The following is a 26,992-nucleotide window of genomic DNA, read 5'->3' as shown; positions in this document are numbered from 1 at the left end:
GTGAATTGTAACGTTCAGGGCCTCCTAATGACGATGGATCACTCAAATTGCGTCCCGATTCAATACATCGTCCTCCAGCAGACTTGTCTCCATGGGTCGATTGCTGCCTCGAACACCTAACGGCCGTTCTGCTGTGAGTCAAAGATTTTCGAATCGGACGAAAAACTGATAGTGAATTGAAACATTCAGGGCCACCTAATGACGATGGACCACGCAAATTGCGTCCCGATTCAATACATCGTCCTCCAGCCGATTTGACTCCATGGGTCTATTGCTGCCTCGGGCACCTTATGGCCGTTCTGCTGTGAATCTAGATTATCGAATGGGACGAAAAACTGATAGTGAATTGTAACGTTCAGGGCCACCTAATGACGATGGATCACTCAAATTGCGTCCCGATTCAATACATCGTCCCCAGCCGAATTGTCTCCATGGGTCTATTGCTGCCTCGGGCACCTTATGGCCGTTCTGCTGTGAGTCTAGATTATCGAATGGGACGAAAAACTGATAGTGAATTGTAACGTTCAGGGCCACCTAATGACGATGGATCACTCAAATTGCGTCCTGATTCAATACATCGTCCTCCAGCAGACTTGACTTCATGGGTCTATTTCTGCCTCGGGCACCTTATGGCCGTTCTGCTGTGAGTCAAAGATTTTCGAATCGGACGAAAAACCTGATAGTGATTTGTAACATTCAGGCCACCTAATGACGATGGACCACACAAATTGCGTCCCGATTTAGTACATCGTCCACTAGCCGACTTGACTCCATAGGACTACTGCTGCCTCGGGCACCTTATGGCCGTTCTGCTGTGAGTCTAGATTATAGAATGGGATGAAAAACTGATAGTGAATTGTAACGTTCAGGTCCACCTAATGACGATGGATCACTCAAATTGCGTCCCGATTCAATACATCGTCCTCCAGCAGACTTGTCTCCATGGGTCTATTGCTGCCTCGGGCACCTTATGGCAGGCCTGCTGTGACTCAAAGATTTTCGAATCGGGCGAAAAACTGATAGTGAATTGTAACGTTCAGGGCCTCCTAATTACGATGGAACACTAAAATTGCGTCCCGATTCAATACATCGTCCTCCAGCAGACTTGACTTCTTGGGTCTATTGCTGCCTCGGGCACCTTATGGCCGTTCTGCTGTGAGTCTAGATTATCGAATGGGACAAAAAACTGAGAGTGAATTGTAACGTTCAGGGCCTCCTAATGACGATGGAACACTCAAATTGCGTCCCGATTCAATACATCTTCCTCCAGCGGACTTGTCTCCATTGGTCTATTGCTGCCTCGGGCACCTAATGGCCGTTCTGCTGGGAGTCAAAGACTTTCGAATCGGACGAAAAACTGATAGTGAATTGTAACATTCAGGGCCACCTAATGACGATGGACCACGCAAATTGCGTCCCGATTCAATACATCGTCCTTCAGCCGAGTTGACTCCATGGGTCTATTGCTGCCTTGGCACCTTATGGCCGTTCTGCTGTGAATCTAGATTATCGAATGGGACGAAAAACTGGTAGTGAATTGTAACGTTCAGGGCCACCTAATGACGATGGATCACTCAAATTGCGTCCCGATTCAATACATCGTCCTCCAGCCGACTTGTCTCCATGGGTCTATTGCTGCCTCGGGCACCTTATGGCCGTTCTGCTGTGAGTCTAGATTATCGAATGGGACGAAAAACTGATAGTGAATTGTAACTTTCAGGGCCACCTAATGACGATGGATCACTCAAATTGCGTCCCGATTCAATACATCGTCCTCCAGCAGACTTGTCTCCATGGGTCTATTGCTGCCTCGGGCACCTTATGGCAGTCCTGCTGTGACTCAAAGATTTTCGAATCGGACGAAAAACTGATAGTGAATTGTAACGTTCAGGGCCTCCTAATGACGATGGAACACTCAAATTGCGTCCCGATTCAATACATCGTCCTCCAGCAGACTTGTCTCCATGGGTCTATTGCTGCCTCGGACACCTTATGGCCGTTCTGCTGTGAGTCAAAGATTTTCGAATCGGACGAAAAACTGATAGTGAATTGTAACAGTCAGGGGCACCTAATGACGATGGACCACACAAATTGCGTCCCGATTCAGTAAATCGTCCTCCAGCCGACCTGACTCCATGGGTCTATTGCTGCCTCGGGCACCTTATGGCCGTTCTGCTGTGAGTCTAGATTATCGAATGGGACGAAAAACTGATAGTGAATTGTAACGTTCAGGGCCACCTAATGACGATGGATTACTCAAATTGCGTCCCGATTCAATACATCGTCCTCCAGCAGACATGTCTCCATGGGTCTATTGCTGCCTCGGGCACCTTATGGCCGTTCTGCTGTGAGTCAAAGATTTTCGAATCGGACGAAAAACTGATAGTGAATTGTAACTTTCAGGGCAACCTAATGACGATGGATCACTCAAATTCCGTCCCGATTCAATACATCGTCCACCAGCCGACTTGTCTCCATGGGTCTATTGCTGCCTCGGGCACCTTATGGCCGTTCTGCTGTGAGTCAAAGATTTTCGAATCGGACGAAAAACTGATAGTGAATTGTAACTTTCAGGGCCTCCTAATGACGATGGAACACTCAAATTGCGTCCCGATTCAATACATCGTCCTCCAGCAGACTTGTCTCCATGGGTCTATTGCTGCCTCGGGCACCTTATGGCCGTTCTGCTGTGAGTCTAGATTATCGAATGGGACGAAAAACTGAAAGTGAATTGTAACGTTCAGGGCCTCCTAATGACGATGGATCACTCAAATTGCGTCCCGATTCAATACATCGTCCTCCAGCAGACTTGTCTCCATGGGTCGATTGCTGCCTCGAACACCTAATGGCCGTTCTGCTGTGAGTCAAAGATTTTCGAATCGGACGAAAAACTGATAGTGAATTGAAACATTCAGGGCCACCTAATGACGATGGACCACGCAAATTGCGTCCCGATTCAATACATCGTCCTCCAGCCGATTTGACTCCATGGGTCTATTGCTGCCTCGGGCACCTTATGGCCGTTCTGCTGTGAATCTAGATTATCGAATGGGACGAAAAACTGATAGTGAATTGTAACGTTCAGGGCCACCTAATGACGATGGATCACTCAAATTGCGTCCCGATTCAATACGTCGTCCCCAGCCGAATTGTCTCCATGGGTCTATTGCTGCCTCGGGCACCTTATGGCCGTTCTGCTGTGAGTCTAGATTATCGAATGGGACGAAAAACTGATAGTGAATTGTAACGTTCAGGGCCACCTAATGACGATGGATCACTCAAATTGCGTCCTGATTCAATACATCGTCCTCCAGCACACTTGACTTCATGGGTCTATTTCTGCCTCGGGCACCTTATGGCCGTTCTGCTGTGAGTCAAAGATTTTCGAATCGGACGAAAAACCTGATAGTGATTTGTAACATTCAGGCCACCTAATGACGATGGACCACACAAATTGCGTCCCGATTTAGTACATCGTCCACTAGCCGACTTGACTCCATAGGACTATTGCTGCCTCGGGCACCTTATGGCCGTTCTGCTGTGAGTCTAGATTATAGAATGGGATGAAAAACTGATAGTGAATTGTAACGTTCAGGTCCACCTAATGACGATGGATCACTCAAATTGCGTCCCGATTCAATACATCGTCCTCCAGCAGACTTGTCTCCATGGGTCTATTGCTGCCTCGGGCACCTTATGGCCGTTCTGCTGTGAGTCAAAGATTTTCGAATCGGACGAAAAACTGATAGTGAATTGTAACAGTCAGGGGCACCTAATGACGATGGACCACACAAATTGCGTCCCGATTCAGTAAATCGTCCTCCAGCCGACCTGACTCCATGGGTCTATTGCTGCCTCGGGCACCTTATGGCCGTTCTGCTGTGAGTCTAGATTATCGAATGGGACGAAAAACTGATAGTGAATTGTAACGTTCAGGGCCACCTAATGACGATGGATTACTCAAATTGCGTCCCGATTCAATACATCGTCCTCCAGCAGACATGTCTCCATGGGTCTATTGCTGCCTCGGGCACCTTATGGCCGTTCTGCTGTGAGTCAAAGATTTTCGAATCGGACGAAAAACTGATAGTGAATTGTAACTTTCAGGGCAACCTAATGACGATGGATCACTCAAATTCCGTCCCGATTCAATACATCGTCCACCAGCCGACTTGTCTCCATGGGTCTATTGCTGCCTCGGGCACCTTATGGCCGTTCTGCTGTGAGTCAAAGATTTTCGAATCGGACGAAAAACTGATAGTGAATTGTAACGTTCAGGGCCTCCAAATGACGATGGATCACTAAAATTGCGTCCCGATTCAATACATCGTCCTCCAGCAGACTTGACTTCATGGGTCTATTGCTGCCTCGGGCACCTTATGGCCGTTCTGCTGTGAGTCAAAGATTTTCGAATCGGACGTAAAACTGATAGTGAATTGTAACGTTCAGGGCCACCTAATGACGATGGATCACTCAAATTGCGTCCCGATTCAATACATCGTCCTCCAGCAGACTTGTCTCCATGGGTCTATTGCTGCCTCGGGCACCTTATGGCCGTTCTGCTGTGAGTCAAAGATTTTCGAATCGGACGAAAAACTGATAGTGAATTGTAACTTTCAGGGCCACCTAATGACCATGGATCACTCAAATTGCGTCCCGATTCAATACATCGTCCACCAGCCGACTTGTCTCCATGGGTCTATTGCTGCCTCGGGCACCTTATGGCCGTTCTGCTGTGAGTCAAAGATTTTCGAATCGGACGTAAAACTGATAGTGAATTGTAACGTTCAGGGCCACCTAATGACGATGGATCACTCAAATTGCGTCCCGATTCAATACATCGTTCTCCAGCAGACTTGTCTCCATGGGTCTATTGCTGCCTCGGGCACCTTATGGCCGTTCTGCTGTGAGTCAAAGATTTTCGAATCGGACGAAAAACTGATAGTGAATTGTAACTTTCAGGGCCACCTAATGACCATGGATCACTCAAATTGCGTCCCGATTCAATACATCGTCCACCAGCCGACTTGTCTCCATGGGTCTATTGCTGCCTCGGGCACCTTATGGCCGTTCTGCTGTGAGTCAAAGATTTTCGAATCGGACGAAAAACTGATAGTGAATTGTAACGTTCAGGGCCACCTAATGACGATAGAACACTCAAATTGCGTCCCGATTCAATACATCGTCCTCCAGCAGACTTGTCTCCATGCGTCTATTGCTGCCTCGGGCACCTTATGGCCGTTCTGCTGTGAGTCAAAGATTTTCGAATCGGACGAAAAACTGATAGTGAATTGTAACTTTCAGGGCCTCCTAATGACGATGGAACACTCAAATTGCGTCCCGATTCAATACATCGTCCTCCAGCAGACTTGTCTCCATGGGTCTATTGCTGCCTCGGGCACCTTATGGCCGTTCTGCTGTGAGTCTAGATTATCGAATGGGACGAAAAACTGAAAGTGAATTGTAACGTTCAGGGCCTCCTAATGACGATGGATCACTCAAATTGCGTCCCGATTCAATACATCGTCCTCCAGCAGACTTGTCTCCATGGGTCGATTGCTGCCTCGAACACCTAATGGCCGTTCTGCTGTGAGTCAAAGATTTTCGAATCGGACGAAAAACTGATAGTGAATTGAAACATTCAGGGCCACCTAATGACGATGGACCACGCAAATTGCGTCCCGATTCAATACATCGTCCTCCAGCCGATTTGACTCCATGGGTCTATTGCTGCCTCGGGCACCTTATGGCCGTTCTGCTGTGAATCTAGATTATCGAATGGGACGAAAAACTGATAGTGAATTGTAACGTTCAGGGCCACCTAATGACGATGGATCACTCAAATTGCGTCCCGATTCAATACATCGTCCCCAGCCGAATTGTCTCCATGGGTCTATTGCTGCCTCGGGCACCTTATGGCCGTTCTGCTGTGAGTCTAGATTATCGAATGGGACGAAAAACTGATAGTGAATTGTAACGTTCAGGGCCACCTAATGACGATGGATCACTCAAATTGCGTCCTGATTCAATACATCGTCCTCCAGCACACTTGACTTCATGGGTCTATTTCTGCCTCGGGCACCTTATGGCCGTTCTGCTGTGAGTCAAAGATTTTCGAATCGGACGAAAAACCTGATAGTGATTTGTAACATTCAGGCCACCTAATGACGATGGACCACACAAATTGCGTCCCGATTTAGTACATCGTCCACTAGCCGACTTGACTCCATAGGACTATTGCTGCCTCGGGCACCTTATGGCCGTTCTGCTGTGAGTCTAGATTATAGAATGGGATGAAAAACTGATAGTGAATTGTAACGTTCAGGTCCACCTAATGACGATGGATCACTCAAATTGCGTCCCGATTCAATACATCGTCCTCCAGCAGACTTGTCTCCATGGGTCTATTGCTGCCTCGGGCACCTTATGGCAGGCCTGCTGTGACTCAAAGATTTTCGAATCGGGCGAAAAACTGATAGTGAATTGTAACGTTCAGGGCCTCCTAATTACGATGGAACACTCAAATTGAGTCCCGATTATATACATCGTCCTCCAGCAGACTTGTCTCCATGCGTCTATTGCTGCCTCGGGCACCTTATGGCCGTTCTGCTGTGAGTCAAAGATTTTCGAATCGGACGAAAAACTGATAGTGAATTGTAACGTTCAGGGCCACCTAATGACGATGGATCACTCAAATTGCGTCCCGATTCAATACATCGTCCTCCAGCCGACTTGACTCCATGGGTCTATTGCTGCCTCGGGCACCTTATGGCCGTTCTGCTGTGAGTCTAGATTATCGAATGGGACAAAAAACTGATAGTGAATTGTAACGTTCAGGGCCTCCTAATGACGATGGATCACTCAAATTGCGTCCCGATTCAATACATCGTCCTCCAGCAGACTTGTCTCCATGGGTCGATTGCTGCCTCGGGCACCTAAAGGCCGTTCTTCTGTGAGTCAATGATTTTCGAATCGGACGAAAAACTGATAGTGAAGTGTAACATTCAGAGCCACCTAATGACGATGGACCACGCAAATTGCGTCCCGATTCAATACATCGTCCTCTAGCCGAGTTGACTCCATGGGTCTATTGCTGCCTCGGGCACCTTATGGCCGTTCTGCTGTGAATCTAGATTATCGAATGGGACGAAACACTGATAGTGAATTGTAACGTTCAGGGCCTCCTAATGACGATGGATCACTCAAATTGCGTCCCGATTCAATACATCGTCCCCAGCCGACTTGACTCCATGGGTCTATTGCTGCCTCGGGCACCTTATGGCCGTTCTGCTGTGAGTCTAGATTATCGAATGGGACGAAAAACTGATAGTGAATTGTAACGTTCAGGGCCACCTAATGACGATGGATCACTCAAATTGCGTCCTGATTCAATACATCGTCCTCCAGCAGACTTGACTTCATGGGTCTATTGCTGCCTCGGGAACCTTATGGCCGTTCTGCTGTGAGTCAAATATTTTCGAATCGGACGAAAAACCTGATAGTGATTTGTAACATTCAGGCCACCTAATGACGATGGACCACACAAATTGCGTCCCGATTCAGTACATCGTCCACTAGCCGACTTGACTCCATGGGACTATTGCTGCCTCGGGCACCTTATGGCCGTTCTGCTGTGAGTCTAGGTTATAGAATGGGATGAAAAACTGATAGTGAATTGTAACGTTCAGGGCCACCTAATGACGATGGATCACTCAAATTGCGTCCCGATTCAATACATCGTCCTCCAGCAGACTTGTCTCCATGGGTCTATTGCTGCCTCGGGCACCTTATGGCCGTTCTGCTGTGAGTCAAAGATTTTCGAATCGGACGAAAAACTGATAGTGAATTGTAACGTTCAGGGCCACCTAATGACGATGGATCACTCAAATTGCGTCCCGATTCAATACATCGTCCTCCAGCCGACTTGACTCCATGGGTCTATTGCTGCCTCGGGCTCCTTATGGCCGTTCTGCTGTGAGTCTAGATTATCGAATGGGACAAAATACAGATAGTGAATTGTAACGTTCAGGGCCTCCTAATGACGATGGATCACGCAAATTGCGTCCCGATTCAATACATCGTCCCCCAGCCGAGTTGACTCCATGGGTCTATTGCTGCCTCGGGCACCATATGGCCGTTCTGCTGTGAATCTAGATTATCGAATGGGACGAAAAACTGATAGTGAATTGTAACGTTCAGGGCCACCTAATGACGATGGATCACTCAAATTGCGTCCCGATTCAATACATCGTCCCCAGCCGACTTGTCTCCATGAGTCTATTGCTGCCTCGGGCACCTTATGGCCGTTCTGCTGTGAGTCTAGATTATCGAATGGGACGAAAAACTGATAGTGAATTGTAACGTTCAGGGCCACCTAATGACAATGGATCACTCAAATTGCGTCCTGATTCAATACATCGTCATCCAGCAGACTTGACTTCATGGGTCTATTGCTGCCTCGGGCACCTTATGGCCGTTCTGCTGTGAGTCAAAGATTTTCGAATCGGACGAAAAACTGATAGTGAATTGTAATTTTCAGGGCCACCTAATGACGATGGACCACACAAATTGCGTCCCGATTCAGTACATCGTCCACTATCCGACTTGACTCCATGGGACTATTGCTGCCTCGGGCACCTTATGGCCGTTCTGCTGTGAGTCTAGATTATAGAATGGGATGAAAAACTGATAGTGAATTGTAACGTTCGGGGCCACCTAATGACGATGGATCACTCAAATTGCGTCCCGAGTCAATACATCGTCCTCCAGCAGACTGGTCTCCATGGGTCTATTGCTGCCTCGGGCACCTTATGGCAGGCCTGTTGTGACTCAAAGATTTTCGAATCGGACGAAATACTGATGGTGAATTGTAACGTTCAGGGCCACCTAATGACGATGGATCACTCAAATTGCATCCCGATTCAATACATTGTCCTCCAGCCGACTTGACTCCATGGGTCTATTGCTGCCTCGGGCACCTTATGGCCGATCTGCTGTGAGTCTAGATTATCGAATGGGACGAAAAACTGATAGTGAATTGTAACGTTCAGGGCCTCCTAATGACGATGGATCACTCAAATTGCGTCCCGATTCAATACATCGTCCTCCAGCGGGCTTGACTCCATGGGTCTATTGCTGCCTCGGGCACCTTATGGCCGTTCTGATGTGAGTCTAGATTATCGAATGGGACGAAAAACTGATAGTGAATTGTAACGTTCAGGGCCACCTAATGACGATGGATCACTCAAATTGCGTCCCGATTCAATACATCGTCCTCCAGCAGACTTGTCTCCATGGGTCTATTGCTGCCTCGGGCACCTTACGGCAGGCCTGCTGTGACTCAAAGATTTTCGAATCGGACGAAAAACTGATGGTGAATTGTAACGTTCAGGGCCTCCTAATGACGATGGAACAATCAAATTGCGTCCCGATTCAATACATCGTCCTCCTGCAGACATGTCTCCATGCGTCTATTGCTGCTCCGGGCACCATATGGCCGTTCCGCTGTGAGTCAAAGATTATCGAATCGGACGAAAAACTGATAGTGAATTGTAACATTCAGGGTCACCTAATGACGCTGGTCCACTCAAATTGCGTCCCGATTCAGTACATCGTCCTCCAGCCGACCTGACTCCATGGGTCTATTGCTGCCTCAGGCACCTTATGGCCGTTCTGCTGTGAGTCTAGATTATCGAATGGGACGAAAAACTGATAGTGAATTGTAACGTTCAGGGCCACCTAATGACGATGGATCACTCAAATTGCGTCCCGATTCAATATATCGTCCTCCAGCAGACTTGTTTCCATGGGTCTATTGTTGCCTCGGGCACCTTATGGCCGTTCTGCTGTGAGTCAAAGATTTTCGAATCGGACGAAAAACTGATAGTGAATTGTAACATTCAGGGCAACCTAATGACGATGGATCACTCAAATTGCGTCCCGATTCAATACATCGCCCACCAGCCGACTTGTCTCCATGGGTCTATTGCTGCCTCGGGCACCTTATGGCCGTTCTGCTGTGAGTCAAAGATTTTCGAATCGGACGAAAAACTGATAGTGAATTGTAACGTTCAGGGCCTCCTAATGACGATGGAACACTAAAATTACGTCCCGATTCAATACATCGTCCTCCAGCAGACTTGACATCTTGGGTCTATTGCTGCCTCGGGCACCTTATGGCCGTTCTGCTGTGAGTCTAGATTATCGAATGGGACAAAAAACTGATAGTGAATTGTAACGTTCAGGGCCTCCTAAATGACGATGGAACACTCAAATTGCGTCCCGATTCAATACATCTTCCTCCAGCGGACTTGTCTCCATTGGTCTATTGCTGCCTCGGGCACCTAATGGCCGTTCTGCTGTGAGTCAAAGACTTTCGAATCGGACGAAAAACTGATAGTGAATTGTAACATTCAGGGCCACCTAATGACGATGGACCACGCAAATTGCGTCCCGATTCAATACATCGTCCTTCAGCCGAGTTGACTCCATGGGTCTATTGCTGCCTTGGCACCTTATGGCCGTTCTGCTGTGAATCTAGATTATCGAATGGGACGAAAAACTGGTAGTGAATTGTAACGTTCAGGGCCACCTAATGACGATGGATCACTCAAATTGCGTCCCGATTCAATACATCGTCCTCCAGCCGACTTGTCTCCATGGGTCTATTGCTGCCTCGGGCACCTTATGGCCGTTCTGCTGTGAGTCTAGATTATCGAATGGGACGAAAAACTGATAGTGAATTGTAACGTTCAGGGCCACCTAATGACGATGGATCACTCAAATTGCGTCCTGATTCAATACATCGTCCTCCAGCACACTTGACTTCATGGGTCTATTTCTGCCTCGGGCACCTTATGGCCGTTCTGCTGTGAGTCAAAGATTTTCGAATCGGACGAAAAACCTGATAGTGATTTGTAACATTCAGGCCACCTAATGACGATGGACCACACAAATTGCGTCCCGATTTAGTACATCGTCCACTAGCCGACTTGACTCCATAGGACTATTGCTGCCTCGGGCACCTTATGGCCGTTCTGCTGTGAGTCTAGATTATAGAATGGGATGAAAAACTGATAGTGAATTGTAACGTTCAGGTCCACCTAATGACGATGGATCACTCAAATTGCGTCCCGATTCAATACATCGTCCTCCAGCAGACTTGTCTCCATGGGTCTATTGCTGCCTCGGGCACCTTATGGCAGGCCTGCTGTGACTCAAAGATTTTCGAATCGGGCGAAAAACTGATAGTGAATTGTAACGTTCAGGGCCTCCTAATTACGATGGAACACTCAAATTGAGTCCCGATTATATACATCGTCCTCCAGCAGACTTGTCTCCATGCGTCTATTGCTGCCTCGGGCACCTTATGGCCGTTCTGCTGTGAGTCAAAGATTTTCGAATCGGACGAAAAACTGATAGTGAATTGTAACGTTCAGGGCCACCTAATGACGATGGATCACTCAAATTGCGTCCCGATTCAATACATCGTCCTCCAGCCGACTTGACTCCATGGGTCTATTGCTGCCTCGGGCACCTTATGGCCGTTCTGCTGTGAGTCTAGATTATCGAATGGGACAAAAAACTGATAGTGAATTGTAACGTTCAGGGCCTCCTAATGACGATGGATCACTCAAATTGCGTCCCGATTCAATACATCGTCCTCCAGCAGACTTGTCTCCATGGGTCGATTGCTGCCTCGGGCACCTAAAGGCCGTTCTTCTGTGAGTCAATGATTTTCGAATCGGACGAAAAACTGATAGTGAAGTGTAACATTCAGAGCCACCTAATGACGATGGACCACGCAAATTGCGTCCCGATTCAATACATCGTCCTCTAGCCGAGTTGACTCCATGGGTCTATTGCTGCCTCGGGCACCTTATGGCCGTTCTGCTGTGAATCTAGATTATCGAATGGGACGAAACACTGATAGTGAATTGTAACGTTCAGGGCCTCCTAATGACGATGGATCACTCAAATTGCGTCCCGATTCAATACATCGTCCCCAGCCGACTTGACTCCATGGGTCTATTGCTGCCTCGGGCACCTTATGGCCGTTCTGCTGTGAGTCTAGATTATCGAATGGGACGAAAAACTGATAGTGAATTGTAACGTTCAGGGCCACCTAATGACGATGGATCACTCAAATTGCGTCCTGATTCAATACATCGTCCTCCAGCAGACTTGACTTCATGGGTCTATTGCTGCCTCGGGAACCTTATGGCCGTTCTGCTGTGAGTCAAATATTTTCGAATCGGACGAAAAACCTGATAGTGATTTGTAACATTCAGGCCACCTAATGACGATGGACCACACAAATTGCGTCCCGATTCAGTACATCGTCCACTAGCCGACTTGACTCCATGGGACTATTGCTGCCTCGGGCACCTTATGGCCGTTCTGCTGTGAGTCTAGGTTATAGAATGGGATGAAAAACTGATAGTGAATTGTAACGTTCAGGGCCACCTAATGACGATGGATCACTCAAATTGCGTCCCGATTCAATACATCGTCCTCCAGCAGACTTGTCTCCATGGGTCTATTGCTGCCTCGGGCACCTTATGGCCGTTCTGCTGTGAGTCAAAGATTTTCGAATCGGACGAAAAACTGATAGTGAATTGTAACGTTCAGGGCCACCTAATGACGATGGATCACTCAAATTGCGTCCCGATTCAATACATCGTCCTCCAGCCGACTTGACTCCATGGGTCTATTGCTGCCTCGGGCTCCTTATGGCCGTTCTGCTGTGAGTCTAGATTATCGAATGGGACAAAATACAGATAGTGAATTGTAACGTTCAGGGCCTCCTAATGACGATGGATCACGCAAATTGCGTCCCGATTCAATACATCGTCCCCCAGCCGAGTTGACTCCATGGGTCTATTGCTGCCTCGGGCACCATATGGCCGTTCTGCTGTGAATCTAGATTATCGAATGGGACGAAAAACTGATAGTGAATTGTAACGTTCAGGGCCACCTAATGACGATGGATCACTCAAATTGCGTCCCGATTCAATACATCGTCCCCAGCCGACTTGTCTCCATGAGTCTATTGCTGCCTCGGGCACCTTATGGCCGTTCTGCTGTGAGTCTAGATTATCGAATGGGACGAAAAACTGATAGTGAATTGTAACGTTCAGGGCCACCTAATGACAATGGATCACTCAAATTGCGTCCTGATTCAATACATCGTCCTCCAGCAGACTTGACTTCATGGGTCTATTGCTGCCTCGGGCACCTTATGGCCGTTCTGCTGTGAGTCAAAGATTTTCGAATCGGACGAAAAACTGATAGTGAATTGTAATTTTCAGGGCCACCTAATGACGATGGACCACACAAATTGCGTCCCGATTCAGTACATCGTCCACTATCCGACTTGACTCCATGGGACTATTGCTGCCTCGGGCACCTTATGGCCGTTCTGCTGTGAGTCTAGATTATAGAATGGGATGAAAAACTGATAGTGAATTGTAACGTTCGGGGCCACCTAATGACGATGGATCACTCAAATTGCGTCCCGAGTCAATACATCGTCCTCCAGCAGACTGGTCTCCATGGGTCTATTGCTGCCTCGGGCACCTTATGGCAGGCCTGTTGTGACTCAAAGATTTTCGAATCGGACGAAATACTGATGGTGAATTGTAACGTTCAGGGCCACCTAATGACGATGGATCACTCAAATTGCATCCCGATTCAATACATTGTCCTCCAGCCGACTTGACTCCATGGGTCTATTGCTGCCTCGGGCACCTTATGGCCGATCTGCTGTGAGTCTAGATTATCGAATGGGACGAAAAACTGATAGTGAATTGTAACGTTCAGGGCCTCCTAATGACGATGGATCACTCAAATTGCGTCCCGATTCAATACATCGTCCTCCAGCGGGCTTGACTCCATGGGTCTATTGCTGCCTCGGGCACCTTATGGCCGTTCTGATGTGAGTCTAGATTATCGAATGGGACGAAAAACTGATAGTGAATTGTAACGTTCAGGGCCACCTAATGACGATGGATCACTCAAATTGCGTCCCGATTCAATACATCGTCCTCCAGCAGACTTGTCTCCATGGGTCTATTGCTGCCTCGGGCACCTTACGGCAGGCCTGCTGTGACTCAAAGATTTTCGAATCGGACGAAAAACTGATGGTGAATTGTAACGTTCAGGGCCTCCTAATGACGATGGAACAATCAAATTGCGTCCCGATTCAATACATCGTCCTCCTGCAGACATGTCTCCATGCGTCTATTGCTGCTCCGGGCACCATATGGCCGTTCCGCTGTGAGTCAAAGATTATCGAATCGGACGAAAAACTGATAGTGAATTGTAACATTCAGGGTCACCTAATGACGCTGGACCACTCAAATTGCGTCCCGATTCAGTACATCGTCCTCCAGCCGACCTGACTCCATGGGTCTATTGCTGCCTCAGGCACCTTATGGCCGTTCTGCTGTGAGTCTAGATTATCGAATGGGACGAAAAACTGATAGTGAATTGTAACGTTCAGGGCCACCTAATGACGATGGATCACTCAAATTGCGTCCCGATTCAATATATCGTCCTCCAGCAGACTTGTTTCCATGGGTCTATTGTTGCCTCGGGCACCTTATGGCCGTTCTGCTGTGAGTCAAAGATTTTCGAATCGGACGAAAAACTGATAGTGAATTGTAACATTCAGGGCAACCTAATGACGATGGATCACTCAAATTGCGTCCCGATTCAATACATCGCCCACCAGCCGACTTGTCTCCATGGGTCTATTGCTGCCTCGGGCACCTTATGGCCGTTCTGCTGTGAGTCAAAGATTTTCGAATCGGACGAAAAACTGATAGTGAATTGTAACGTTCAGGGCCTCCTAATGACGATGGAACACTAAAATTACGTCCCGATTCAATACATCGTCCTCCAGCAGACTTGACATCTTGGGTCTATTGCTGCCTCGGGCACCTTATGGCCGTTCTGCTGTGAGTCTAGATTATCGAATGGGACAAAAAACTGATAGTGAATTGTAACGTTCAGGGCCTCCTAAATGACGATGGAACACTCAAATTGCGTCCCGATTCAATACATCTTCCTCCAGCGGACTTGTCTCCATTGGTCTATTGCTGCCTCGGGCACCTAATGGCCGTTCTGCTGTGAGTCAAAGACTTTCGAATCGGACGAAAAACTGATAGTGAATTGTAACATTCAGGGCCACCTAATGACGATGGACCACGCAAATTGCGTCCCGATTCAATACATCGTCCTTCAGCCGAGTTGACTCCATGGGTCTATTGCTGCCTTGGCACCTTATGGCCGTTCTGCTGTGAATCTAGATTATCGAATGGGACGAAAAACTGGTAGTGAATTGTAACGTTCAGGGCCACCTAATGACGATGGATCACTCAAATTGCGTCCCGATTCAATACATCGTCCTCCAGCCGACTTGTCTCCATGGGTCTATTGCTGCCTCGGGCACCTTATGGCCGTTCTGCTGTGAGTCTAGATTATCGAATGGGACGAAAAACTGATAGTGAATTGTAACTTTCAGGGCCACCTAATGACGATGGATCACTCAAATTGCGTCCCGATTCAATACATCGTCCTCCAGCAGACTTGTCTCCATGGGTCTATTGCTGCCTCGGGCACCTTAGGGCCGTTCTGCTGTGAGTCAAAGATTTTCGAATCGGACGAAAAACTGAAAGTGAATTGTAACATTCAGGGCCACCTAATGACGATGGACCACACAAATTGCGTCCTGATTCAGTAAATCGTCCTCCAGCCGACCTGACTCCATGGGTCTATTGCTGCCTCGGGCACCTTATGGCCGTTCTGCTGTGAGTCTAGATTATCGAATGGGACGAAAAACTGATAGTGAATTGTAACGTTCAGGGCCACCTAATGACGATGGATCACTCAAATTGCGTCCCGATTCAATACATCGTCCTCCAGCAGACTTGTCTCCATGGGTCTATTGCTGCCTCGGGCACCTTATGGCCGTTCTGCTGTGAGTCAAAGATTTTCGAATCGGACGAAAAACTGATAGTGAATTGTAACGTTCGGGCCACCTAATGACGATGGATCACTCAAATTCCGTCCCGATTCAATACGTCGTCCTCCAGCCGACTTGTCTCCATGGGTCTATTGCTGCCTCGGGCACCTTATGGCCGTTCTGCTGTGAGTCTAGATTATCGAATGGGACGAAAAACTGATAGTGAATTGTAACTTTCAGGGCCACCTAATGACGATGGATCACTCAAATTGCGTCCCGATTCAATACATCGTCCTCCAGCAGACTTGTCTCCATGTGTCGATTGCTGCCTCGGGCACCTTATAGCCGTTCTGCTGTGAGTCAAAGATTTTCGAATCGGACGAAAAACCTGATAGTGATTTGTAACATTCAGGGCCACCTAATGACGATGGACCACACAAATTGCGTCCCGATTCAGTACATCGTCCACTAGCCGACTTGACTCCATGGGACTATTGCTGCCTCGGGCACCTTATGGCCGTTCTGCTGTGAGTCTAGATTATCGAATGGGATGAAAAACTGATAGTGAATTGTAACGTTCAGGGCCACCTAATGACGATGGATCACTCAAATTGCGTCCCGATTCAATACATCGTCCTCCAGCAGACTTGTCTCCAAGGGTCTATTGCTGCCTCGGGCACCTTATGGCAGTCCTGCTGTGACTCAAAGATTTTCGAATCGGACGAAAAACTGATAGTGAATTGTAACGTTCAGGCCCTCCTAATGACGATGGAACACTCAAATTGCGTCCCGATTCAATACATCGTCCTCCAGCAGACTTGTCTCCATGGGTCTATTGCTGCCTCGGGCACCTTAGGGCCGTTCTGCTGTGAGTCAAAGATTTTCGAATCGGACGAAAAACTGATAGTGAATTGTAACGTTCAGGGCCACCTAATGACGATGGATCACTCAAATTGCGTCCCGATTCAATACATCGTCCTCCAGCAGACTTGTCTCCATGGGTCTATTGCTGCCTCGGGCACCTTATGGCCGTTCTGCTGTGAGTCAAAGATTTTCGAATCGGACGAAAAACTGATAGTGAATTGTAACGTTCAGGGCCTCCTAATGACGATGGAACACTCAAATTGCGTCCCGATTCAATACATCGTCCTCCAGCAGACTTGTCTCCATGCGTCTATTGCTGCCTCGGGCACCTTATGGCCGTTCTGCTGTGAGTCAAAGATTTTCGAATCGGACGAAAAACTGATAGTGAATTGTAACTTTCAGGGCCTCCTAATGACGATGGAACAGTCAAATTGCGTCCCGATTCAATACATCGTCCTCCAGCCGACTTGTCTCCATGGGTCTATTGCTGCCTCGGGCACCTTATGGCCGTTCTGCTGTGAGTCAAAGATTTTCGAATCGGACGAAAAACTGATAGTGAATTGTAACTTTCAGGGCCACCTAATGACGATGGACCACGCAAATTGCGTCCCGATTCAATACATCGTCCTTCAGCCGAGTTGACTCCATGGGTCTATTGCTGCCTTGGCACCTTATGGCCGTTCTGCTGTGAATCTAGATTATCGAATGGGACGAAAAACTGGTAGTGAATTGTAACGTTCAGGGCCACCTAATGACGATGGATCACTCAAATTGCGTCCCGATTCAATACATCGTCCTCCAGCCGACTTGTCTCCATGGGTCTATTGCTGCCTCGGGCACCTTATGGCCGTTCTGCTGTGAGTCTAGATTATCGAATGGGACGAAAAACTGATAGTGAATTGTAACTTTCAGGGCCACCTAATGACGATGGATCACTCAAATTGCGTCCCGATTCAATACATCGTCCTCCAGCAGACTTGTCTCCATGGGTCTATTGCTGCCTCGGGCACCTTAGGGCCGTTCTGCTGTGAGTCAAAGATTTTCGAATCGGACGAAAAACTGATAGTGAATTGTAACATTCAGGGCCACCTAATGACGATGGACCACACAAATTGCGTCCTGATTCAGTAAATCGTCCTCCAGCCGACCTGACTCCATGGGTCTATTGCTGCCTCGGGCACCTTATGGCCGTTCTGCTGTGAGTCTAGATTATCGAATGGGACGAAAAACTGATAGTGAATTGTAACGTTCAGGGCCACCTAATGACGATGGATCACTCAAATTGCGTCCCGATTCAATACATCGTCCTCCAGCAGACTTGTCTCCAAGGGTCTATTGCTGCCTCGGGCACCTTATGGCAGTCCTGCTGTGACTCAAAGATTTTCGAATCGGACGAAAAACTGATAGTGAATTGTAACGTTCAGGCCCTCCTAATGACGATGGAACACTCAAATTGCGTCCCGATTCAATACATCGTCCTCCAGCAGACTTGTCTCCATGGGTCTATTGCTGCCTCGGGCACCTTAGGGCCGTTCTGCTGTGAGTCAAAGATTTTCGAATCGGACGAAAAACTGATAGTGAATTGTAACGTTCAGGGCCACCTAATGACGATGGATCACTCAAATTGCGTCCCGATTCAATACATCGTCCTCCAGCAGACTTGTCTCCATGGGTCTATTGCTGCCTCGGGCACCTTATGGCCGTTCTGCTGTGAGTCAAAGATTTTCGAATCGGACGAAAAACTGATAGTGAATTGTAACGTTCAGGGCCTCCTAATGACGATGGAACACTCAAATTGCGTCCCGATTCAATACATCGTCCTCCAGCAGACTTGTCTCCATGCGTCTATTGCTGCCTCGGGCACCTTATGGCCGTTCTGCTGTGAGTCAAAGATTTTCGAATCGGACGAAAAACTGATAGTGAATTAATAACTTTCAGGGCCTCCTAATGACGATGGAACACTCAAATTGCGTCCCGATTCAATACATCTTCCTCCAGCGGACTTGTCTCCATTGGTCTATTGCTGCCTCGGGCACCTAATGGCCGTTCTGCTGTGAGTCAAAGACTTTCGAATCGGACGAAAAACTGATAGTGAATTGTAACATTCAGGGCCACCTAATGACGATGGACCACGCAAATTGCGTCCCGATTCAATACATCGTCCTTCAGCCGAGTTGACTCCATGGGTCTATTGCTGCCTTGGCACCTTATGGCCGTTCTGCTGTGAATCTAGATTATCGAATGGGACGAAAAACTGGTAGTGAATTGTAACGTTCAGGGCCACCTAATGACGATGGATCACTCAAATTGCGTCCCGATTCAATACATCGTCCTCCAGCCGACTTGTCTCCATGGGTCTATTGCTGCCTCGGGCACCTTATGGCCGTTCTGCTGTGAGTCTAGATTATCGAATGGGACGAAAAACTGATAGTGAATTGTAACTTTCAGGGCCACCTAATGACGATGGATCACTCAAATTGCGTCCCGATTCAATACATCGTCCTCCAGCAGACTTGTCTCCATGGGTCTATTGCTGCCTCGGGCACCTTAGGGCCGTTCTGCTGTGAGTCAAAGATTTTCGAATCGGACGAAAAACTGATAGTGAATTGTAACATTCAGGGCCACCTAATGACGATGGACCACACAAATTGCGTCCTGATTCAGTAAATCGTCCTCCAGCCGACCTGACTCCATGGGTCTATTGCTGCCTCGGGCACCTTATGGCCGTTCTGCTGTGAGTCTAGATTATCGAATGGGACGAAAAACTGATAGTGAATTGTAACGTTCAGGGCCACCTAATGACGATGGATCACTCAAATTGCGTCCCGATTCAATACATCGTCCTCCAGCAGACTTGTCTCCATGGGTCTATTGCTGCCTCGGGCACCTTATGGCCGTTCTGCTGTGAGTCAAAGATTTTCGAATCGGACGAAAAACTGATAGTGAATTGTAACGTTCGGGCCACCTAATGACGATGGATCACTCAAATTCCGTCCCGATTCAATACATCGTCCTCCAGCCGACTTGTCTCCATGGGTCTATTGCTGCCTCGGGCACCTTATGGCCGTTCTGCTGTGAGTCTAGATTATCGAATGGGACGAAAAACTGATAGTGAATTGTAACTTTCAGGGCCACCTAATGACGATGGATCACTCAAATTGCGTCCCGATTCAATACATCGTCCTCCAGCAGACTTGTCTCCATGTGTCGATTGCTGCCTCGGGCACCTTATAGCCGTTCTGCTGTGAGTCAAAGATTTTCGAATCGGACGAAAAACCTGATAGTGATTTGTAACATTCAGGGCCACCTAATGACGATGGACCACACAAATTGCGTCCCGATTCAGTACATCGTCCACTAGCCGACTTGACTCCATGGGACTATTGCTGCCTCGGGCACCTTATGGCCGTTCTGCTGTGAGTCTAGATTATCGAATGGGATGAAAAACTGATAGTGAATTGTAACGTTCAGGGCCACCTAATGACGATGGATCACTCAAATTGCGTCCCGATTCAATACATCGTCCTCCAGCAGACTTGTCTCCAAGGGTCTATTGCTGCCTCGGGCACCTTATGGCAGTCCTGCTGTGACTCAAAGATTTTCGAATCGGACGAAAAACTGATAGTGAATTGTAACGTTCAGGCCCTCCTAATGACGATGGAACACTCAAATTGCGTCCCGATTCAATACATCGTCCTCCAGCAGACTTGTCTCCATGGGTCTATTGCTGCCTCGGGCACCTTAGGGCCGTTCTGCTGTGAGTCAAAGATTTTCGAATCGGACGAAAAACTGATAGTGAATTGTAACGTTCATGGCCACCTAATGACGATGGATCACTCAAATTGCGTCCCGATTCAATACATCGTCCTCCAGCAGACTTGTCTCCATGGGTCTATTGCTGCCTCGGGCACCTTATGGCCGTTCTGCTGTGAGTCAAAGATTTTCGAATCGGACGAAAAACTGATAGTGAATTGTAACGTTCAGGGCCTCCTAATGACGATGGAACACTCAAATTGCGTCCCGATTCAATACATCGTCCTCCAGCAGACTTGTCTCCATGCGTCTATTGCTGCCTCGGGCACCTTATGGCCGTTCTGCTGTGAGTCAAAGATTTTCGAATCGGACGAAAAACTGATAGTGAATTAATAACTTTCAGGGCCTCCTAATGACGATGGAACACTCAAATTGCGTCCCGATTCAATACATCGTCCTCCAGCCGACTTGTCTCCATGGGTCTATTGCTGCCTCGGGCACCTTATGGCCGTTCTGCTGTGAGTCAAAGTTTTGGAATCGGACGAAAAACTGATAGTGAATTGTAACTTTCAGGGCCACCTAATGACGATGGATCACTCAAATTCCGTCCCTATTAAATACATCGTCCTCCAGCCGACTTGTCTCCATTGGTCTATTGCTGCCTCGGGCACCTTATGGCCGTTCTGCTGTGAGTCTAGATTATCGAATGGGACGAAAAACTGATAGTGAATTGTAACGTTCAGGGCCACCTAATGACGATGGATCACTCAAATTGCGTCCCGATTCAGTACATCGTCCACTAGCCGACTTGACTCCATGGGACTATTGCTGCCTCGGGCACCTTATGGCCGTTCTGCTGTGAGTCTAGATTATAGAATGGGACGAAAAACTGATAGTGAATTGTAACGTTCAGGGCCACCTAATGACGTTGGATCACTCAAATTGCGTCCCGATTCAATACATCGTCCTCCAGCAGACTTGTCCCCATGGGTCTATTGCTGCCTCGGGCACCTTATGGCCGTTCTGCTGTGAGTCAAAGATTTTCGAATCGGACGAAAAACTGATAGTGAATTGTAACGTTCAGGGCCTCCTAATGACGATGGAACACTCAAATTGCGTCCCGATTCAATACATCGTCCTCCAGCAGACTTGTCTCCATGCGTCTATTGCTGCCTCGGGCACCTTATGGCCGTTCTGCTGTGAGTCAAAGATTTTCGAATCGGACGAAAAACTGATAGTGAATTGTAACTTTCAGGGCCTCCTAATGACGATGGAACACTCAAATTGCGTCCCGATTCAATACATCGTCCTCCAGCCGACTTGTCCCCATGGGTCTATTGCTGCCTCGGGCACCTTATGGCCGTTCTGCTGTGAGTCAAAGATTTTCGAATCGGACGAAAAACTGATAGTGAATTGTAACTTTCAGGGCCACCTAATGACGATGGACCACGCAAATTGCGTCCCGATTCAATACATCGTCCTTCAGCCGAGTTGACTCCATGGGTCTATTGCTGCCTTGGCACCTTATGGCCGTTCTGCTGTGAATCTAGATTATCGAATGGGACGAAAAACTGGTAGTGAATTGTAACGTTCAGGGCCACCTAATGACGATGGATCACTCAAATTGCGTCCCGATTCAATACATCGTCCTCCAGCCGACTTGTCTCCATGGGTCTATTGCTGCCTCGGGCACCTTATGGCCGTTCTGCTGTGAGTCTAGATTATCGAATGGGACGAAAAACTGATAGTGAATTGTAACTTTCAGGGCCACCTAATGACGATGGATCACTCAAATTGCGTCCCGATTCAATACATCGTCCTCCAGCAGACTTGTCTCCATGGGTCTATTGCTGCCTCGGGCACCTTAGGGCCGTTCTGCTGTGAGTCAAAGATTTTCGAATCGGAAGAAAAACTGATAGTGAATTGTAACATTCAGGGCCACCTAATGACGATGGACCACACAAATTGCGTCCTGATTCAGTAAATCGTCCTCCAGCCGACCTGACTCCATGGGTCTATTGCTGCCTCGGGCACCTTATGGCCGTTCTGCTGTGAGTCTAGATTATCGAATGGGACGAAAAACTGATAGTGAATTGTAACGTTCAGGGCCACCTAATGACGATGGATCACTCAAATTGCGTCCCGATTCAATACATCGTCCTCCAGCAGACTTGTCTCCATGGGTCTATTGCTGCCTCGGGCACCTTATGGCCGTTCTGCTGTGAGTCAAAGATTTTCGAATCGGACGAAAAACTGATAGTGAATTGTAACGTTCGGGCCACCTAATGACGATGGATCACTCAAATTCCGTCCCGATTCAATACATCGTCCTCCAGCCGACTTGTCTCCATGGGTCTATTGCTGCCTCGGGCACCTTATGGCCGTTCTGCTGTGAGTCTAGATTATCGAATGGGACGAAAAACTGATAGTGAATTGTAACTTTCAGGGCCACCTAATGACGATGGATCACTCAAATTGCGTCCCGATTCAATACATCGTCCTCCAGCAGACTTGTCTCCATGTGTCGATTGCTGCCTCGGGCACCTTATAGCCGTTCTGCTGTGAGTCAAAGATTTTCGAATCGGACGAAAAACCTGATAGTGATTTGTAACATTCAGGGCCACCTAATGACGATGGAGCACACAAATTGCGTCCCGATTCAGTACATCGTCCACTAGCCGACTTGACTCCATGGGACTATTGCTGCCTCGGGCACCTTATGGCCGTTCTGCTGTGAGTCTAGATTATCGAATGGGATGAAAAACTGATAGTGAATTGTAACGTTCAGGGCCACCTAATGACGATGGATCACTCAAATTGCGTCCCGATTCAATACATCGTCCTCCAGCAGACTTGTCTCCAAGGGTCTATTGCTGCCTCGGGCACCTTATGGCAGTCCTGCTGTGACTCAAAGATTTTCGAATCGGACGAAAAACTGATAGTGAATTGTAACGTTCAGGCCCTCCTAATGACGATGGAACACTCAAATTGCGTCCCGATTCAATACACCGTCCTCCAGCAGACTTGTCTCCATGGGTCTATTGCTGCCTCGGGCACCTTAGGGCCGTTCTGCTGTGAGTCAAAGATTTTCGAATCGGACGAAAAACTGATAGTGAATTGTAACGTTCAGGGCCACCTAATGACGATGGATCACTCAAATTGCGTCCCGATTCAATACATCGTCCTCCAGCAGACTTGTCTCCATGGGTCTATTGCTGCCTCGGGCACCTTATGGCCGTTCTGCTGTGAGTCAAAGATTTTCGAATCGGACGAAAAACTGATAGTGAATTGTAACGTTCAGGGCCTCCTAATGACGATGGAACACTCAAATTGCGTCCCGATTCAATACATCGTCCTCCAGCAGACTTGTCTCCATGCGTCTATTGCTGCCTCGGGCACCTTATGGCCGTTCTGCTGTGAGTCAAAGATTTTCGAATCGGACGAAAAACTGATAGTGAATTGTAACTTTCAGGGCCTCCTAATGACGATGGAACACTCAAATTGCGTCCCGATTCAATACATCGTCCTCCAGCCGACTTGTCTCCATGGGTCTATTGCTGCCTCGGGCACCTTATGGCCGTTCTGCTGTGAGTCAAAGATTTTCGAATCGGACGAAAAACTGATAGTGAATTGTAACTTTCAGGGCCACCTAATGACGATGGATCACTCAAATTCCGTCCCTATTAAATACATCGTCCTCCAGCCGACTTGTCTCCATGGGTCTATTGCTGCCTCGGGCACCTTATGGACGTTCTGCTGTGAGTCTAGATTATCGAATGGGACGAAAAACTGATAGTGAATTGTAACGTTCAGGGCCACCTAATGACGATGGATCACTCAAATTGCGTCCCGATTCAGTACATCGTCCACTAGCCGACTTGACTCCATGGGACTATTGCTGCCTCGGGCACCTTATGGCCGTTCTGCTGTGAGTCTAGATTATAGAATGGGACGAAAAACTGATAGTGAATTGTAACGTTCAGGGCCACCTAATGACGTTGGATCACTCAAATTGCGTCCCGATTCAATACATCGTCCTCCAGCAGACTTGTCTCCATGGGTCTATTGCTGCCTCGGGCACCTTATGGCCGTTCTGCTGTGAGTCAAAGATTTTCGAATCGGACGAAAAACTGATAGTGAATTGTAACGTTCAGGGCCTCCTAATGACGATGGAACACTCAAATTGCGTCCCGATTCAATACATCGTCCTCCAGCAGACTTGTCTCCATGCGTCTATTGCTGCCTCGGGCACCTTATGGCCGTTCTGCTGTGAGTCAAAGATTTTCGAATCGGACGAAAAACTGATAGTGAATTGTAACTTTCAGGGCCTCCTAATGATGATGGAACACTCAAATTGCGTCCCGATTCAATACATCGTCCTCCAGCCGACTTGTCTCCATGGGTCTATTGCTGCCTCGGGCACCTTATGGCCGTTCTGCTGTGAGTCAAAGATTTTCGAATCGGACGAAAAACTGATAGTGAATTGTAACTTTCAGGGCCACCTAATGACGATGGATCACTCAAATTCCGTCCCTATTAAATACATCGTCCTCCAGCCGACTTGTCTCCATGGGTCTATTGCTGCCTCGGGCACCTTATGGCCGTTCTGCTGTGAGTCTAGATTATCGAATGGGACGAAAAACTGATAGTGAATTGTAACGTTCAGGGCCACCTAATGACGATGGATCACTCGAATTGCGTCCCGATTCAGTACATCGTCCACTAGCCGACTTGACTCCATGGGACTATTGCTGCCTCGGGCACCTTATGGCCGTTCTGCTGTGAGTCTAGATTATAGAATGGGACGAAAAACTGATAGTGAATTGTAACGTTCAGGGCCACCTAATGACGTTGGATCACTCAAATTGCGTCCCGATTCAATACATCGTCCTCCAGCCGACATGTCTCCATGGGTCTATTGCTTCCTTGGCACCTTATGGCCGTTCTGCTGTGAGTCAAAGATTTTCGAATCGGACGAAAAACTGATAGTGAATTGTAACGATCAGGGCCACCTAATGACGATGGATCACTCAAATTGCGTCCCGATTCAATACATTGTCCTCCAGCAGACTGTCTCCATGGGTCAATTGCAGCCTCGGGCACCTTATGGCCGTTCAGCTGTGCCTCAAAGATTTTCGAATCGGACGAAAAACTGATAGTGAATTGTAACGTTCAGGGCCTCCTATTGACGATGGAACACTCAAATTGCGTCCCGATTCAATACATCGTCCTCCAGCCGACTTGTCTCCATGGGTCTATTGCTGCCTCGGGCACCTTATGGCCGTTCTGCTGTGAGTCAAAGATTTTCGAATCGGACGAAAAACTGATAGTGAATTGTAACTTTCAGGGCCACCTAATGACGATGGATCACTCAAATTCCGTCCCGATTAAATACATCGTCCTCCAGCCGACTTGTCTCCATGGGTCTATTGCTGCCTCGGGCACCTTATGGCCGTTCTGCTGTGAGTCTAGATTATCGAATGGGACGAAAAACTGATAGTGAATTGTAACGTTCAGGGCCACCTAATGACGATGGATCACTCAAATTGCGTCCCGATTCAATACATCGTCCTCCAGCAGTCTTGTCTCCATGTGTCTATTGCTGCCTCGGGCACCTTATGGCGGGCCTGCTGTGACTCAAAGATTTTCGAATCGGACGATAAACTGATAGTGAATTGTAACGTTCAGGGCCACGTAATGACGATGGATCACTCAAATTGCGTCCCGATTCAATACATCGTCCTCCAGCCGACTTGACTCCATGGGTCTATTGCTGCCTCGGGCACCTTATGGCCGTTCTGCTGTGAGTCTAGATTATCGAATGGGACAAAAAACTGATAGTGAATTGTAACGTTCAGGGCCTCCTAATGACGATGGATCACTCAAATTGCGTCCCGATTCAATACATCGTCCTCCAGCAGACATGTCACCATGCGTCTATTGCTGCCTCGGGCACCTTATGGCCGTTCTGCTGTGAGTCAAAGATTTTCGAATCGGACGAAAAACTGATAGTGAATTGTAACGTTCAGGGCCAACCAATGACGATGGATCACTCAAATTGCGTCCCGATTCAATACATCGTCCTCCAGTCGACTTGACTTCATGGGTCTATTGCTGCCTCGGGCACCTTATGGCCGTTCTGCTGTGAGTCTAGATTATCGAATGGGACAAAAAACTGATAGTGACTTGTAACGTTCAGGGCCTCCTAATGACGATGGATCACTCAATTTGCGTCCCGATTCAATACATCGTCCTCCAGCAGACTTGTCTCCATGGGTCGATTGCTGCCTCGGGCACCTAATGGCCGTTCTGCTGTGAGTCAAAGATTTTCGAATCGGACGAAAAACTGATAGTGAATTGTAACATTCAGGGCCACCTAATGACGATGGACCACGCAAATTGCGTCTC

The sequence above is a fragment of the Schistocerca cancellata genome, unplaced genomic scaffold (assembly GCF_023864275.1).
Source record: "Schistocerca cancellata isolate TAMUIC-IGC-003103 unplaced genomic scaffold, iqSchCanc2.1 HiC_scaffold_1114, whole genome shotgun sequence".
Taxonomy (NCBI): domain Eukaryota; kingdom Metazoa; phylum Arthropoda; class Insecta; order Orthoptera; family Acrididae; genus Schistocerca; species Schistocerca cancellata.
The sequence above is the reverse complement of the archived record's forward strand: the minus strand, read 5'-3'. Positions refer to the sequence as shown.